This window comes from Myotis davidii, unplaced genomic scaffold, assembly GCF_000327345.1.
Source record: "Myotis davidii unplaced genomic scaffold, ASM32734v1 scaffold424, whole genome shotgun sequence".
Classification (NCBI taxonomy): domain Eukaryota; kingdom Metazoa; phylum Chordata; class Mammalia; order Chiroptera; family Vespertilionidae; genus Myotis; species Myotis davidii.
The window spans coordinates 2539167-2556074 of NW_006295827.1; the positions used below are offsets into that span (position 1 = coordinate 2539167).

The 16908-nt window shown below is 41.6% G+C and overlaps 1 protein-coding gene across 1 annotated transcript in view; it reads right to left on the bottom strand.

The window, feature by feature from the left end:
- The window catches only part of AUTS2 (autism susceptibility candidate 2), a 1133774-nt gene that overhangs the window by 845682 nt on the left and 271184 nt on the right, over positions 1-16908 (bottom strand).

The following is a 16908-nucleotide window of genomic DNA, read 5'->3' on the forward strand; positions in this document are numbered from 1 at the left end:
TTCCAATTCAAAATAATTGATGTCTAATCAGAATTGCCTAATCTGTCACTTTTATCTTATTTAAACATCAAAGCAGCACTATGAAGTAGGTATATCAATAATTACTATCAATATTTAAAAATAAAGATATATTTCCAGAAATTATCTGTTATGGAATTGATGTTATTTTCCCTATTGCATCTGACAAGTACAGTGAAAAACCCTACATATTTTATATATGACAAGCGTTAAGATGATTCTGGAAGGGAGAAATAAAAAGAATGGCTAGAACTAAGAGAAAATATTTGTGAACCACAAATCTGACAAATTACTAATGTCTAGAATACACAAAGAACTCTCAAAGCTTTAGTAGCAAAAAACAAATAACCCAAAGACCCAGGCTAAAGACATGAATAGATATTTCACCAAAGGGGATATACAAATGGGAAATAAACACATAAAAAGATGTCAACATCAGTAGCGATTAGGGACATACAATGATATTTCATGATGAAATATCACTGTGCAGCTATTAGAACAGCCAAATAAAAAAGTAACAATACTTGCCCTAGCTGGTTTGGCTCAGTGGATAGAGAGTCAACCTGCAGACTGAAGTGTTCCAGATAAGATTCCAGTCAAGGGCACGTACCTCAGTTGCAGGCTCCCAGCTCTGGTCAGGGACATGGGCCCTGGTCCGTGGCATGCGGAAGGCAACCAATCGATGTGTGTCTCTCACATCAATGTTTCTCTCTGTCTCTTCCTCTCGCTTCTACTCTCTCTGAAAGTGAATGGAAAAAATATCCTCAGGTGAGGATTACTGGTAAAAAAAAGTGACAATACTAAATCCTGGCAAGGACGCTGGTGAACTGATTCTCGCATACGATGCTGGTGAGAATCCACAATGGGAGAATAACTCTAGAAAAGTTGGGCATTTCTTAAAAAGTAAATATACCATGTTAACCAGCAATTGCAGTTCTGGGCATTTATCACAGAGAAATAAAAACTTAATCACCACAAAAATCTGTAAATGACTATTCTTAGCAGCTTTATTTGTAATATCCTCAAACTGGTAACAACAAAACTGTGGTACATCCATACCATGGAATTCTATTTAGCAATAAAAATAAATGAACTATTAGTATAAGGAATAACTTGGATAGTTCTCAAGGGCATTATGCTTAGTGAAAAGAAAAGCAATCACAAAAGGTTATACACGGTATGATTTCATTGCTGAAATAACAAAATTGTGAAGACGGAAAGCATATTTGTAGTTGCCAGGAGATTGTAGGGGGATGGAGGGGCAAGGATGGGTTTTACTTTCCAGGGGCATCACTAGTCAGATCTTTTGTGATGATGGAATATTTCTGCATCTTGACTGTAGTGGTGGTTACACAAATCTCCATGTATATGAAAGAACATAAAACTATACACATGCATTGTACTGGGTAAAAGGTACCTGGATCTCCCTATACTATTTTTGTAACTTTCTGGGAATCTATAATTATCTTAAATTTTAAAAATAACAAAAAATAAGGAAACATTCAAACAGCCTACATAACTTGTCAAAGGTCACAAAATAAGCAGTGCACAGCTCTTGAATCCTGTTTACTTGGTTCTCAAAAATTTATCTCTATCAAAAGCACTGACTCTGATGCCTCCCCTCTTAAAATGATTCAACAAACAAAGTCAATGATGTTGCAAAGGGGGAGAGGGGAAGCGTACTTGAAATGTAAACATAGAAGTCAAATAAAATAGGCTAACTCAATTTTGCAGACAATTGAATGTCAGTCATGCTGGATGTATGGTTTACCTAATGCTTCTTCCCTAGACAGTCTTAAGAAAAAAGGAAGGAGTGGGGAATGGGACTCGTATTTCAAAGAATCCTTTGAAGTGGAAAAAAAATGTAATGCAATAAATATTGCTTTGGAGAGACACATGAAGTAGCAACCAATAAAGACAGGGGACACTGCATTTCAAATGGCTTTGCTTACAGGTGTTTCCCGCAGGTACCTGGGGCTGCTACTGCACTTGGGAGGACAAGGGCATCAGGCAATCGGCTACACCACCACCACCCGCCCTTGTTTAGTCACAAGCCCTTAAAAGAGAACAAACATTTAATTCCCTTGTAAAACAGATGAATGCTTTATAATTTACTAGCAGCTGCTGGCAGCAACACGCTCTGCTCTCATATTCCTATTAAGCAAGCTGTGGCTGATTTATTAAAAGCTCGGATACATCAAAACAAATGACTGAGACATCATTATAGTACTATTTACAACCCCTTAATGGGGTTACGGGTAGGGGCAATGCAGTGCATACTGCAAAGTGCTTCCATTCTGTTAGAAGGAGCTATTTCCCTTGAATGGGAGCTGCCATTCTCAGGTAAAAAAGGTTCAATCATGCATGGTAAGGAAGGGGGCAGGAGTCCTTGCCTGTGAGGCAATCAGGGCCACCTGTGGCTTACAGAAAACCATGGGGACTATGACAAGACTCTGACAGTCCCTAAAGGCTCATAGGACAAGGTACAGATGGCTGCCCTACCCTCTGCCTCAGTTTCTCTCTCGATAGTATCAGAAACTTCTTGCCCTCCCCCACTCTACTCTCCAAAATGAATCTAGTAGAAGGAGGCAGGTACTTGAAGGAAATTGAGAGATGGAATTGGGAAGAGGATCACATGATACTAAGTGGAAACAGGGCACAGTCAGAGCTGTTTTCAGACACTAGAGATGAAGTTCTGGCCTCTGTTAAGTTCAAAGCCGCCAGCTTCCCTTCTCTGTCCCCATCCTTCATCTGTGGCTCTGTCCTTGCTCTCACGCTCATGTGTCCTTTGTTCAGCTGTCTACCTTTACCCGCCTCACAAAGGTCTGACTCTACTCTTTTATTCACTTGATTCAAAGCAAGCTTACAGGACCCCATTTGCAGGGGCATCAGCCTTTTGAAAAAACAACCTGAAGGAGAGAAAAAGGTTAAGTCTCTGAAGTGGGCAGAATGAAGAAGGCCAAATGGACCCCCAGAGATGGACTGGTGCCGAGGCCCAACATGAGTACTGCTTTAGAAGCTACAGTGGAGCCAAGCAGATGCTATCTGAAGTCATCACCTTTACAATGAAATGCAGTCTTCACCATGGCCTACAAGGAATGATGAAACCTGATGTGGACGCAGCTTTTACCACATGGCTTTGTGAACTTCTCAAAGGCAGAATAGTAGTCGGTCTTATTCCTTTCTGAACCCCCAACACTGAGTCTGACACCTTCTGGACTCAATCAATCATGAACTGAATGAATAAATGAATACACAAGGAATAAACAAATAAGCCCCGTTGTAAGAGTCTAGTACTTTATAACTTGTATGTGTTTCTGCCTACACAGGGCAGCTGTGGGTTCCAGCTCGCCGGATTAAACCCTATCATGGCATGGCACGGGACCAATCCTCTTCCAGAAATGAAGAATCTGAGCCTGGGGACTCCGCAGCGCCTTCCCCAGACCCAGAGGGCCCCCAGAATAACCTGGGGAATGAAGATAAAGCTGACAGCAGAGAATGAGCAACTGTTGGAGCATACACACACTCTACGCATTCCAGGTAACTAACCATTGCTCTTTTTGTTTTTCTTATAGTCTCTAAAACCGGAACTAGAGCAGTAAACATGCTTCACGGACCCTGGCATGCCAAAACAGAAAGTTCACCACCTCCCTCCGTCTTCTACATTCAGCAAAGCAAAAGAGGGCGAGATGTTGGGGAGCACAAGAGACTTGGTTGAAAAGTTGTAAGGAGGACATTCTGAGAAAACAGAAGTGAGTAGGCCACTGCTCTGTTTATCGGAATTCCGACTTAGGGGAGCCTTAGGGGAGTGTCAAAGGCAGCACCCCTAATTATTCCTTGACCTTTCCAAACAAGTCTCTTGTGCTCGCCAACAATAATTTTTTCATCTCTATGTAGTACATTCTTTTTTAAAATAATTCTTTATTGTTGAAAGTTTTACATATGTCCCCCTTTTCCCCCCAAAGCCTCCCTTCAGCCCGCTGCTGCCCCCCCCTCCACTCCAGGCCTTCAGCTTCCTATCATTTGTGTCCATGGGTTATGCATATATGCATACAAGGTCTTTGGTTGATTACCTCCCACCCACCCACCCTCCCCCACCTATCTTCTGAAATTCCGCACTCTGTTCCATGCTTCCATGTCTCTGGATCCACTCCTTTCATGGATTTATTTTGTTACTTAGATTCTACATATGAGTGAGATCATGTGACACTTATCTCTCTGACTGACTTATTTCACTTAGCATGATACTCTCCAGGTCCCTCCAGGCTGTCTCACAGGGTAAGAGATTCTTTTTCCTGCTACATAGTATTCCACAGTATAAATGTTCCACAGCTTTTTAATCCACTCATCCACTGATGGGAACTTGGGCTGTTTTCAGATCTTAGCTATTGTAAATTGTGCTGCTATGAACATAGGGGTGCATAAATTCCTTCTGAATGGTGCTTTGGGTTTCTTAGGATATAATCCTAGAAGTGGGATCATTGGGTCAAATGGCAGTTCTATATTTAATTTTTTGAGGAAACTCCATACTGTTTTCCATAATGGTTGCACCAGTCTGCATTCATACATTCTAAAATAAACTAATTTGAATGATAAGAAAGGTACAAACATTATAAAGCAACTATATAAGTATTAGATGGGGGAGAAGAGAGAAATTAGGGGGAGTAAGAGAAATACAAAATGCAGAAATTTCACTTCCAAGGTTAAGAAATTGAGCTCTGTCACCCAATTGCCTGGTTTCTAGTCCTGCCTCAACTACTAGCTAATTATAGTTGTTGCTCAAATTACTTAGCCTTTCTCCCTATTGTTTTCTCATCTGTAAAATGGGAATTTATAAAGCTTAGATCAGAAAGCCACTATAGGGATTAAATAAAACAATACCTTTAAAATGCTTACAGTAAGAGCTAAATAAAGATTAATATTTATTATCAACATCATGGATTCTGAACCCACTGCCAGGTACAAAAAAAATCAAGGAATGATTTGACAAAGGAAGAAAATAACAAGAGAAGCCAGTGCCCCAAGTCTCTGCAAAGTCATCTTCTAAATACAGCTCTTAGATATTTCAGCTGACTTAGAAGTTTGCAGCTGACTGAAAACACAATGAAAGCCACAGAGTAAAGAGATTGCCAAAAAGGCTAATGTGATCTTGGCTTGCATTAAGAGAATCGCATGGTCCAGAATAATTGTGGAGTGGTCAAGTATGTTTTCAAGTATGAGTACTCTCAGACCACATCTGATAGTGGCAAGCTCAGTGAATAACAATATTCCTGAAAGCAAAACATATGCAGAACATATTAATGAAAGCCCATGACAAAAAAAATTTAATTCCAAACAAACTTGAAAGAAATAATAAAACAGGAGAGAAGGGAGGAAAGTGGTCATTTGATCTAAACCCTCATTTTGTCAAAAGGCAACAGAGACCAAGTATAGTGCAGCTCCTTACCAAGGACCAGAATCGAATTGTGCACAGTTAGTGCCAGAACAGAACCACAAACCCAGCCTCCTTCACCACAGTACTGTGTCCACTACATCAAGGGCTGCCTCTGACTGGACTGGTGGGAACGGAAAAGAAGGGACACAGAAGAAAGAACCTGGGAACTCTGCATGAGCTCTGCTCACCTCCAGTTATGTCCAGGTCAGCACTGGTCCACCCAATGTGGTGCTAGTTCACCAACATGACTTTAGTGAACTGGCCCCTCCCTTTGTTTGCAAACATTCCTCCCTGCTGTTATTTCTCTTGTAGTCAAAAATTATCAACTTGCCTTTTCCAGATTGCTTCTGATTCATGTCAGCGTGTCCACTTACAAACCAAGGAAGCACTAAACACCCAAGGAAAACAAGCTCATGTGCACCTTTACTTCACACTCAGAAGCTCACACAGATTAGCAGTGTGGCAGACAACATCCATTCCCCCTTCTTTTTGGTAATAAAAACAGAGTCCTGACTTTAAGCAGAGCAATGTGCCCAGCCTCAGGGTATCAATAAAGATTGCTCTTAGCCAGTCATGGTCATCTTGATAGTCTCCTTACAAGTAATTAGAGATTAGGAGTGATGGCTGGTGTCATGTGACCAACGTCTGACCAATAAGATATAAGGGCAAATCTTTGTGTAGACTTTAGAGGAAAATCTTCCTCCTGGTAATAAGAGGGATATACATACCAGCAAGGTTATTGTGCTCCTGCATCATTGCTTCTTGTTTTGAATGCTGGGAAGACATTATTCCTGGAACTACGGTATCCATCATATAATCATAAGATCACAAGCCTAAGGTTAATTTCCAATGCACTATGAAAAGCAGAGGGAAATGAAGGATGAACAGAGCTTTGGGCTTGGATCTTTGAGCCTCCAACTCCACCCTAAGGCCTCTTTTTCCTGACTCTTTGTCAAGATACTACTTTGGTTGGGGTTCCCATTATGTACAACTGAAAGCATCCTGTCTATGTCCATTTTCACAATCCTAATATATTAATTTCACAGGATGAGCAAAATTATTTCCTTGAAGATTTAAACAACTTTACAAGCCTGAGTGAGGCCATATGCACAGACATGATGTTAGGTAATGTGCAACACAACACAGAGTCAGGTGGAAGAGGAGTGGGGAACCTAGGATCCCCAAATGCCAGGGCTAAGATCTACCCACAGACTAAAGCAATTTAGACTCCCCAGCATGCACTAAAAAAACAACAGGTCTGGAGGGCTGAGATCCCAGGGGTATGACTTGTGTTCTTGGAAAATCCTGAGTGTTTTACTTGGTCAAATATTATGCCTCTGCTTTTTAAATATTTCCATTTAAATGTAGATTTTGACCTTCTCTCCAATGAAATATTAATATGAGTATAAAATATATATAGCTCATCATCTGAAAGAGGGTCTCTTTCCAGTGTCTGTCGTGTTTCCTATCTGCTATCTTAGGATGACTTCTGAAAACCATGACAGTTTTATCTGCAGAACTCATCTCTGCCAAATGCCTCACTGACTGAAAGCTGGAAGACCACATCCTCCTCAGATGGCCTGTTTGTTGTGTCTGTTTAATTTATTTCATTCAGTTATCAGTAAGGCTGGTTGCTGTTTTCTTTTTATAGCAACAGTCAGTTATGGACGAGGTGGACAAAATGAAACTGTCTCCAGGAATACAATGCAAAGGAAAGCTGAAATATGTCCTTTCCTAAATAAGTAGCCCGCATTAAGATTAACTGGGTTTTCCATTTCTTTCTAATAACTGCAGCCCATTATGTGGAATGGAAGGTTGTTGGGTGTGTTTTTTAATCACAAATTGTGCCATTCCATTTTATCATCTTCATTAGTCAATCAGCCACCTTATGACTGGTAGATCAAGTAGAGCAACAGAGATTGGCCAATATGTGAGTTTTTCCTATTTATTTAATCATTCTTAATAACTAACCACTCTAATATAATGCATCGATACTATTTAATAAACCACTCCCAGAGCCAAACTGTCTCTAGCACTGACTGCCGAAGCAGAAAGGAAGATCACATTCAAGAGTTGAGATACCTAGGTTCAAATCTTATGACTTTCATAGTTGTAGACCTACACGCAAATTACTTCAGATCTCTGAATCTCATTTTCCTTATCGTTATAATGGACACGTGTGTTTACTTTGCAGTTCTGCTGCACAGATTATAATTTGAACCAAGTCATAAGTTCCCTCACTGATAAATGAAACATCTTACCGGAGACAGCATAGATTCACCTGTCACTTAGTGTAGAGTACCAAATGCAACACTTTACCCAGACTCTACCTGGACACCATCCTGCTCCAACCGGACACATCCTCCATCGTAAGCGTACACACAGAGCAACACTACAGTCAGGCCTCCACTTCACCCTAGGGACCAGCTCTGAGTAAACCTTGCCATTATGCCTAGCTATTAGCGAAGCTTTATATGCCTGAGCTGAAACGGGTAGTCTGCAGAGGGCCAGCCATTAGGGATTTACTGTCATTTATCTATATTTGGTGATGACATCACTGCACTTTTGAGGCAAAACAAGTCCACACGATCACAAGCTCAAACACTTTACTTTAGTGTCATTGACTAAAGGTAAAGTCCCAGTGAAAAGATATCTAACACATACAAAGAGCTAAAAGAAGGGATACTCATTGGTATTACCAATATTTTGGGGCTGGAGAGTTTGAGAAAACGAAAGTACTTTTGAAACTCTTCCTTTGAAATTTCCAACAGCACTATAGGCCACAAAGAGGAGCAAAAAAACATCTCACCACCTTCCTGTCACACACTTCTGTAATCAACAGTGAATTTCTCATTTTAATCATTCACTTCATAAGATCATAATAAGCTACAGAAAACTTGCATGGTTCATAAAAAACTGACTTTTCAAATCCTCACCCAAGGATACCATTCTATTAATTTTAGAGAGAGGGAGGAAGGGAGTGGGAGAGGGATCAATGTAAGAGATAAACATTGATCAGCCAGCTCCTGTATATGCCCTGACTGGAGATTGAACCCACAACTTAGTGTATGCACTCTGAACAGAAACCGAACCCACAACCTCCTGGTGAACAGGACCATACTCCCACCAACAGAGCCACCCAATGAGGGCTTAAAACTGACTTATTTTACTGCTCTAAAGAAAATTCTTAAAGACAATAATCTGAACAATAGCAGGCTCAATATATACATAGTGTTCTAAGATATCTCCTCTGAAGAAAACCAAACTAATCAGGACATGTCCATATGATTATATGTTGGTTACATGTAACCAAATTTCATTCTTTCTTTGCAAACTTTTCTGTAAATGTATTGAACTTTTCTTCAAATCAAAGCAAAATATTGTGATACCAACAGATTTCTAGATAAGGTAATCTTAACCACCACTATGGTTGCTAGAGAAGAAATTCTAGATAAGGCATTCTCAAACAGGAATGCATAAATGTGTTAGAAATCTCAGAAATTACATGTAGCTCTGGCTGAAGGGTCCTGGGTTCGAGTCCAGTCAAGACCTTGGCTGTAGGCTTGATCCCTGGCCCAACCTGAGCCAAGTAGGGTAGGCAATCAATTAATGTGCTTCTCTCACATAGATGTTTCTCTCTGTGTGTCTCTCCCCCTCCCTTCTACTGTCTCTAAAAATTAATGGAAAAAATATCCTCCAGTGAGGATTAACAAAAATAAAACAACAGAAAAGAAATTATCTGTAAAATTTTCTAGGAATCCATAGCTTTCATGAGTCAAGTTATCATCCAAAACTTAAGAACTAATCACACTGTTCTCTATGCTGATTCAGTAACATTAAACTGAGGCACTGACTTTTATAGTCTTTACCAAAATAACTGTAATACTTATTGAGCATTTAGTCTGTGTAAGGCATTTACGTTACACACCACAGCAATGTGTTTTATATACTAAACTAGAGGCCCGGTGCACAAATACGTGCATGGGTGAGGTCTCTCAGTGTGGCCTGCAGGGATTGGGCCAAAACCTGCAGTCTCACACTGCCTGCCACTCCCACTCATCCCGGCCCCACTGTGCCTGCCACTGGCTTATGCCAAGGCAGTCCTGAACAGGAGAGGCTCGCACTGCTGCTCTGCATCTGGCACTTGTCCCAAGAGGAATGGGGTGGAGGGGATGCAATTGGCCCTCTGGGCAGGCAGAGGGATGCCCTTGCCAGCCCGGGATCCAGATCAGTCCCTCTGATGTTCGTGCTGGTTGTGGGGAGCCACCTGGCAGCTGCTTTTCTATCATTTCTTCCTTGTGGAGCATCTAGGGAGGGGAAGCAACCACAGTGCCCGAGGCCAACTTCCAGGAGGCCAGCGGCACCGTGAGGATTGTGCTGGCGGCGCCGGTCCATCGGTGCCTGGTCCGTTCTCTCAAACAGACCAGTTATCTTGAGAAGGTCCCATATTTAAAAAAAAAAAAAATTATCTTAGAGAGAGGAAGGAAGGGAAGAGGAGAGAGCGCAAGAAACATGGATGTGAGGAACATCGATCAGTTACCCCCAATTCATGCTCCCCCACCAGAAATCAAACCACAATCTGGATATGTGACCTGACTAGGAACTGAACCCACCATTTCTGGTGTATGGGACGACACTCCAACCAACTGAGCCTCACTGTCAAGGGCTGTCCCATACTTTTTGTCTGATTGTTTTCCCCTAGTGTGGATTAGTTTTTCTCTATCCCCTGCGTTTTCTGTAAACCTGTATTGACTCAGGTTAAACATTTTTTTTACAACACTACTGCTTTATGATGCTGTGTACTTCATGTTACATGACATCGAAGGCTTGTAGTGTCAGGCTATCTGTCCTATTATTCATGATGCTGAGTTTGGTCAATTTGCTAAGGTGGTAACCACTACTATAAAAATACACTTTTCCCATTTACACTTTTCCCATAAGATCATTCTGTTCCCAACATCCTTTTAACTAATGGTTTTGCCTTCCATTAATGAACCTTGCCTAACTCGAATATTTCACTGCAGGGTGCAAATGCTGTTATTTTAATTCTATGTTTCCTTCTCTGTTTTATCCACTGGCATCCTTTTGTAAAGCAGAGATTTCCAATATCAATCATAAAAGAGCTACAATTTCTCATTAAAATGAAAAGTAAATGCTTAATGCTTTTTCTTTAATTTACAATTTTTAGAATGAGGAGTTCATATAATAGTCATTTCCAAACATGCTGCCAAATGTTTCTTTTTCTCTGTCTCATCACTTACGGATTCATGGATTTGATTTGTTCAATGTTTTAAATGCAATTGTAGTCATTCTTTTTCATGTTCAAATTGTCAGAAATCTGACCAGTGGAAGGCCCATCAAGCTGTGAAGTACACTGTTCTGAACTGCTACTCTCATTACACTGAGAACTCAACAAAACTACATTTATTTGCTTAATCTTAGCATCCTGTGGGTTTCACAATGCTTCTCCTAGCAGAGCACTTAAACTGTGTGTTTTTATTAAGCACTTCCTCTACAGATATCAGGCATTTTACATTAGTACTAAACAAATGAAACAGCTATTAATAAGCTCAAGGTTTGACGAGAATCTTAATTTTGTTTCAGAGCTTAATCTGAACAAAAGCAACAGATACTAACAGCATACAATTTAAGTCTGGGAAATGCCTTCGGAATACAAGGAGATTTCTTTATGTTTCCTCAACAGTCCTCCTTTGACACCAACCTACTCACTGACACATATTCAAAGTATATACAGGAGTCAACTAAAAACCCTATAAATAATTTCAAATTGGAAATATTCAAATGGTGGGGGGCAGCAAAGTAGTGGTTTTTAAAAACAAAATTACTGGGCCCCAGCCACAGAGTTCCTGGAAAAGGGGGGGGGGGGGGGGGGGGGGAGCGAGGGGGGGGCAGCGGGGAATCTAAAAATTTGCATTTCTAACTAGTTCCCAGTTAATGCTGAAGCTGTTGGTCCAGGGACTACACTCTGAGAACCACTGGCCTAGACTGATTGCAATTTTACAACTCCTTCTATTTATCTCCCATTCCTCCCCTCTATGCCCACCAAGTTCCTAGGACTCATATACTTTCTCTCATGTTTCACTTCCTTCACCTACAAGAAAAGTGACTACTAGACTTCTCATAAGCCAGTAAGAAATAGGCCCAAGACCTTGAAGTGATTCTACTGACTGGAAGCCTGCTTTTATATATATATATATATATATATATATTATTGTGCCACCATTCTTTGTGGTAGTTTCCAAAGATGGACATATCAATTCCTTCTCTCCCTATACATGCATGCTGCTCAGTACCTCAGGAAGTGGAGTCTCCTGCACACTCCCCACTGGGATGTGCCCGCAACCAAGGTACATGCCCCTGACCGGAATCGAACCTGGGACCTCTCCGTCCGCAGGCCGACGCTCTATCCACTGAGCCAAACCGGTTTCGGCTGGAAGCCTGCTTTTATTGAATACCCCCATACTACTTTTCTCCCCCAACTATCTTTACAAAGGATGAAAGTGTTTAATATGGGAGTTAGGGGGCCTAAAAACAAAATCTTGGTGTTTTTCATAACTTTCAAAAGAGATGTGCGCTTTTCTTTTTGCCAAACTAGAATCCCAATAAACCAGATTTATTTAATTACTTGGAGACAGACAAAAATGAACTCATGGTATAGAAGACATTCTTGGGGCAAGTTATAGTCAACACGTTTAACCTCTAAACTTATGTCTATAGTCTAGAACAGGGGTGGGCAAACTTTTTGACTCCAGGGCCACAATGGGTTCTTAAACTGGACCGGAGGGCCGGAACAAAAGCATGGATGGAGTGTTTGTGTGAACTAATATAAATTCAAAGTAAACATCATTACATAAAAGGGTATGGTCTTTTTCGTTTTTAGTTTTATTCATTTCAAAGGGGCCGGATCTGGCCCACGGGCCATAGTTTGCCCACAGCTGGTCTAGAACCCTAAAAAGTGATTCAAAAAATTCAAACAACATTTATGGAGCAACTGCTAAACAGTGCTCAGCACTGCAGAAAAGGTCACAGTGCGATGAAGCCAACATCAGGTAATTACAACACAAGTAACCCTATATAACAAAGAGGTAATATGCAAATTGTCATCTTGGCCCTCGCACAAGATCGCCGCCCCCATGTGGCCACAAGATGGCCAGCAGGGAAGGGCAGTTCTGGGTGATCAGGCCAGCAGGGGAGGGCAGGTAGAGGCAACTGAGCCTGCAGGGGAGAGAGGGCAGTTGGAGGTGACTGGGATGGCTGGGGACGGCAGTTGGGGGTGAAGGCAGAAGCAGTTAGGGGCAATCACGCACACAGGTAGGCAAACAGTTGGGAGCCAGCAGTCCCAGATTCTGAGAGGGATGTCCCAGATTGGAGAGGGTGCAGGCTGGGCTGAGGGACACCCCACCCCTCTAGTGCATAAATTCATGCACCAGGCCTCTAGTGTTCATAATAATAATCCTGGGGCACTATATGATGTCTAAGCAAAGAGACAGGCAGTGAAGGTCAACAATTCACTACCCACTAGATAAGCAGATCAGAATTCCCACTACAGCTGAGACTTTTAGCAGACTGGGGATTGATGCCCTCTTCAGACTCCCAGAAAGGTCTTTCTCCAACACACAACTGATTCTGACTACCACCAGTGACCCAGCAAATCTACAATAATGCAACTACAAAAGCTTCAGAGTTTGCTAGAGAATGGGACAGGTCTGACAGATATGCCCATAAATCCCTGTTTTGATTTTAATTGTGGCCAAAAAAAGACATCAATCTCAAGCATATATCCCTAACTAAAGCCAGGTTTTAAAAGTATGCCCCATGTGGGTTTCTCAAAAGCCACAGGACAAGCTGAACTAAACAAAACACATGGTTAATGCCCCTCCCAACCCACTTCAGCCACAGCAGCTGGGATTTTGCCTTTTTATTTGATTACTAGAGGCCCGGTGCATGAATTCGTGCACCAGTGGAGTCCCTGGGCCTGGATTGCGGGATACGGCCAAAACCGGCTCTCTGACATCATCCGAGGAGTCCCAGATTGTGAGAGGGAGCAAGCCAGGCCGAGGGACCCCCACGGGTGCACAATGGGGGCCAGGAAGGGATGCAGGAAGTTGGCCAGCCAGGAGGGACCATGGGAAGGCTCCAGGGCATGCCCGGCCCATCTCTCTCAGTCCCAATTGGCCAGACCCCAGCAGCAAGTTCACCTACCAGTCAGAGCATCTTCCCCCTGGTGGTCAGTGCACATCATAGAAACTGGTCAACTGGTTGACTGTCTGCCCCCTGGCAGTCAGTGCACATCATAGCAACTGGTCAACCGTTTGACTGTCTGCCCCCTGGTGATCAGTGCACATCATAGCGAGCAATTGAGGGGCCTTAGCATGTCATTAGCATATTATACTTTGATTGGTTGAATGGATGACTGGTCAATCAGACACTTAGCATATTAAGCTGTTATTATATAGGATACTATCTAGTTATATCTCCATTTAAGGTAGAGTTCCATAGCTAAAAGAATTTTATAAATTCCTGATATAGTTCAGCCATCAAAAGAATGGAATTCTGGTCCTGGACTATTTCTCCCAGTTTTGTGACTCAGGCACAAGTCACAAGCTACAGTGCGGTGACAAACAAATCCCAGTTCTACCCCTTGCCAACTGTGTGACATGGGCAAATGATTATACCTCTCCGTGCCTCAGTTTCTTCAGTAAAATGAAGGTAATAATAATGCCTGCCTCATGAAGTTACTGTTAAGGGCCAAATAAGGTAACACATAAAGTACCTTAGGCACTGTCTGACTTGAAAAGTGTTAGTGCTATCACTTCTATCATCGTCATCATTATTATCCCTGTAAACCTGTGGCTTCACTGGTAAACTAAATACATCACCTCTAAGAATCATCCCAAATTACTCAAAATTCATGTAAACTATAATACTGGCCACCCAGTTTCGTCAAATGTACAAATTACAAAAGCTTGGATCAGAATAGGACACTATATATATATCCTGTTGTCACATACCAACTCCCATTTCAATATCTATCCATGTCCACAAGCTTTATAAAACAAGACAGTCCATGCCATCAAGACAGAGAAGGAAAAGAGAAAATTTAGCTCAGAGTCCTAGCTGCAGTCAGAGACTATCTGAGCCCCCTGTTAAAAAAAAGTCCCATATTGCCCTGACTGGTTTGGCTCAGTGGATAGAACATCAACCTGCGGACTCAAGGGTCCCAGGTTCGATTCCAGTCAAGGGCATGTACCTTGGTTGTGGGCACATCCCCAATGAGGGGTGTGCAGATGGCAGCTGATCGACGTTTCTCTCTCATCGATGTTTCTAACTATCTATTCCTCTCCCTTCCTCTCTGTAAAAAAATCAATAAAATATTTTTTTTAAAAGTCCATCATAAATAGTATAAGAGAAGCAACACATCCCAGGGAGGCTGGTTTGCAAGTTTCTATTTTATGCCAGATTTAACCAGTCAAAGTTAAATGGAAAAGATGTGTAGTATTAATAAAAGACTCTGTGTCACTTTATTTCTTATGCTAAAGCACAATCGATGATTCCAGAGAGAGCTAAGAGCTTTTAAAATACACCATGTGGTCCTTTAACAAACATGATGCATCTTGATGAATACTTCTCTGCTGGTGTCCATGGCAAATAAGCAAGAACACACAGCAAATTGCTACATGCAATAAGCAAGCCCCCATTTCCCTCTGATACAAATGGCTCAGCAGTGATTCATGGCAAGACCAGGAGGCAGAGAGGAGGGGCAGCAATTGCAGGCACCTCTCAGTGGGGCACTTAGGGGGATAATGAAGCAGGAAGCAGCTGGAATCATCTTGGCCTCCAGAGTAGCAAAGGAGAACAAAAGGTAACCAGGAGAGAGACATCTAGATTCAAAGCCTAGCCCTACCAAGTGCTAACTAGATAACCTTGGACAAATTAACCTCTATGAGCATCTGCAAAATACAGAAAAGTGCTCCCCTCAAGAGCTGAAAGGAACAAAGGACAAGTGATATGGACAGCGATCATTACTGAAGGCTTCTCAATGACCAGGATTGCCACACTACCTACATGTATTAATCTCATGAAATCCTAACAACTTTTGTGGACTTGATTATTATTATTATCCCCATTTTCAGATGAAAAAACTGAGCCCTGTTAAGTTCTTTTAGCCATCATCCCAGGCCAGGTGCTGACATGACACGGTTCTGTTTCTAGTTCATGAAGTCTTCCTTAACAATCCCAAGCACAGTCAAGGTCTCTTACAGGTGCATCTCACAGCACCTCCTGTTAGAGCAGTTATCATTCAACGCAAGAGCAATGACACCTGACATTCACTGTACACTAACCATTGGCTCTTTTGTCTGTTCCCCTGCCTCTCTAGTGAGTTCAAAGTAAAACTGTAGCTGTCATCCTAAAATTGATGTCCACCTTCACCGCCACATACACCATAGTGTTTAATACTTCTTTTGAGCAATGAGTGAATGTTAGTATCACTCGCTGTTAATTTTTTTTTTTTTTTTTTTTTTTAAGGATGCAGGTATTTGGGCTAACTGAAACAGAGCTTGTGTGCGCAGAAAGTGAGTGCAGGTTTCCGGAGCACCTGTGGCATTGCCCTAAGCAGCATAGTCTCCTCGCTTACCCCACCATAGGTAGGAACTGAAGTGACTTAAGCATATAAGAATCCAGCTCATGCAAACATTTTAAATTACAGGTTTTCAAATGGAGATGCAACAGAGGGGACATAAGTTACCACTAAAGGAATTACCACAGATTACCTTTATAATGAATGTTCCTAAATCCACTTTAAATAATTCAATTTTTAGAATGCAGTATTTTTATCTACTACATACATATAAAACCATTTTGAACTTTGTTTCATGTCCATGTACTATATTCTTTGTGAATTCAGTCAAAGCCAAATGTTTCAGAGACGTAGTCAACAGCAGAAGGTGATTACTACTTGACAGTGATGTCACACTTACCACCCATCCACAAAACTATAACATGACATGGTGCACGCCCTCTCAGCTAGTTTAAGTATGAAATCTGCTTATACTATATACAGGAAAATTGTAATTTTGTCTGAAACTTTCAAATCAAAGAAAGGCCAGGGGTGGGTATATAAAAATGTACGTCCTCTGAACTCAAAGTCTGTCACATTTCTTACACACACACTTATTTAAGGCTTTCAGATGGTCAGCTGGAGAAACAGATAAATAGTGGCTTGTGCTGAGTCCTTCCAGCAGGCATGTCGATAAATCTTGGCCAGGAGGCAATTCATTCTAGAACAATGAGCAGCTGCTGCTCAAATGTGCCCATACTTAGAAACTGTCAAATCTCTTCACCCTCTTTCCAATAATCAGACTGCCACTTGTGCACCTGAATTGATAAGCATCTTCACTTCAAGATGTGTTGTATACAGCATTCAACACTTAAGT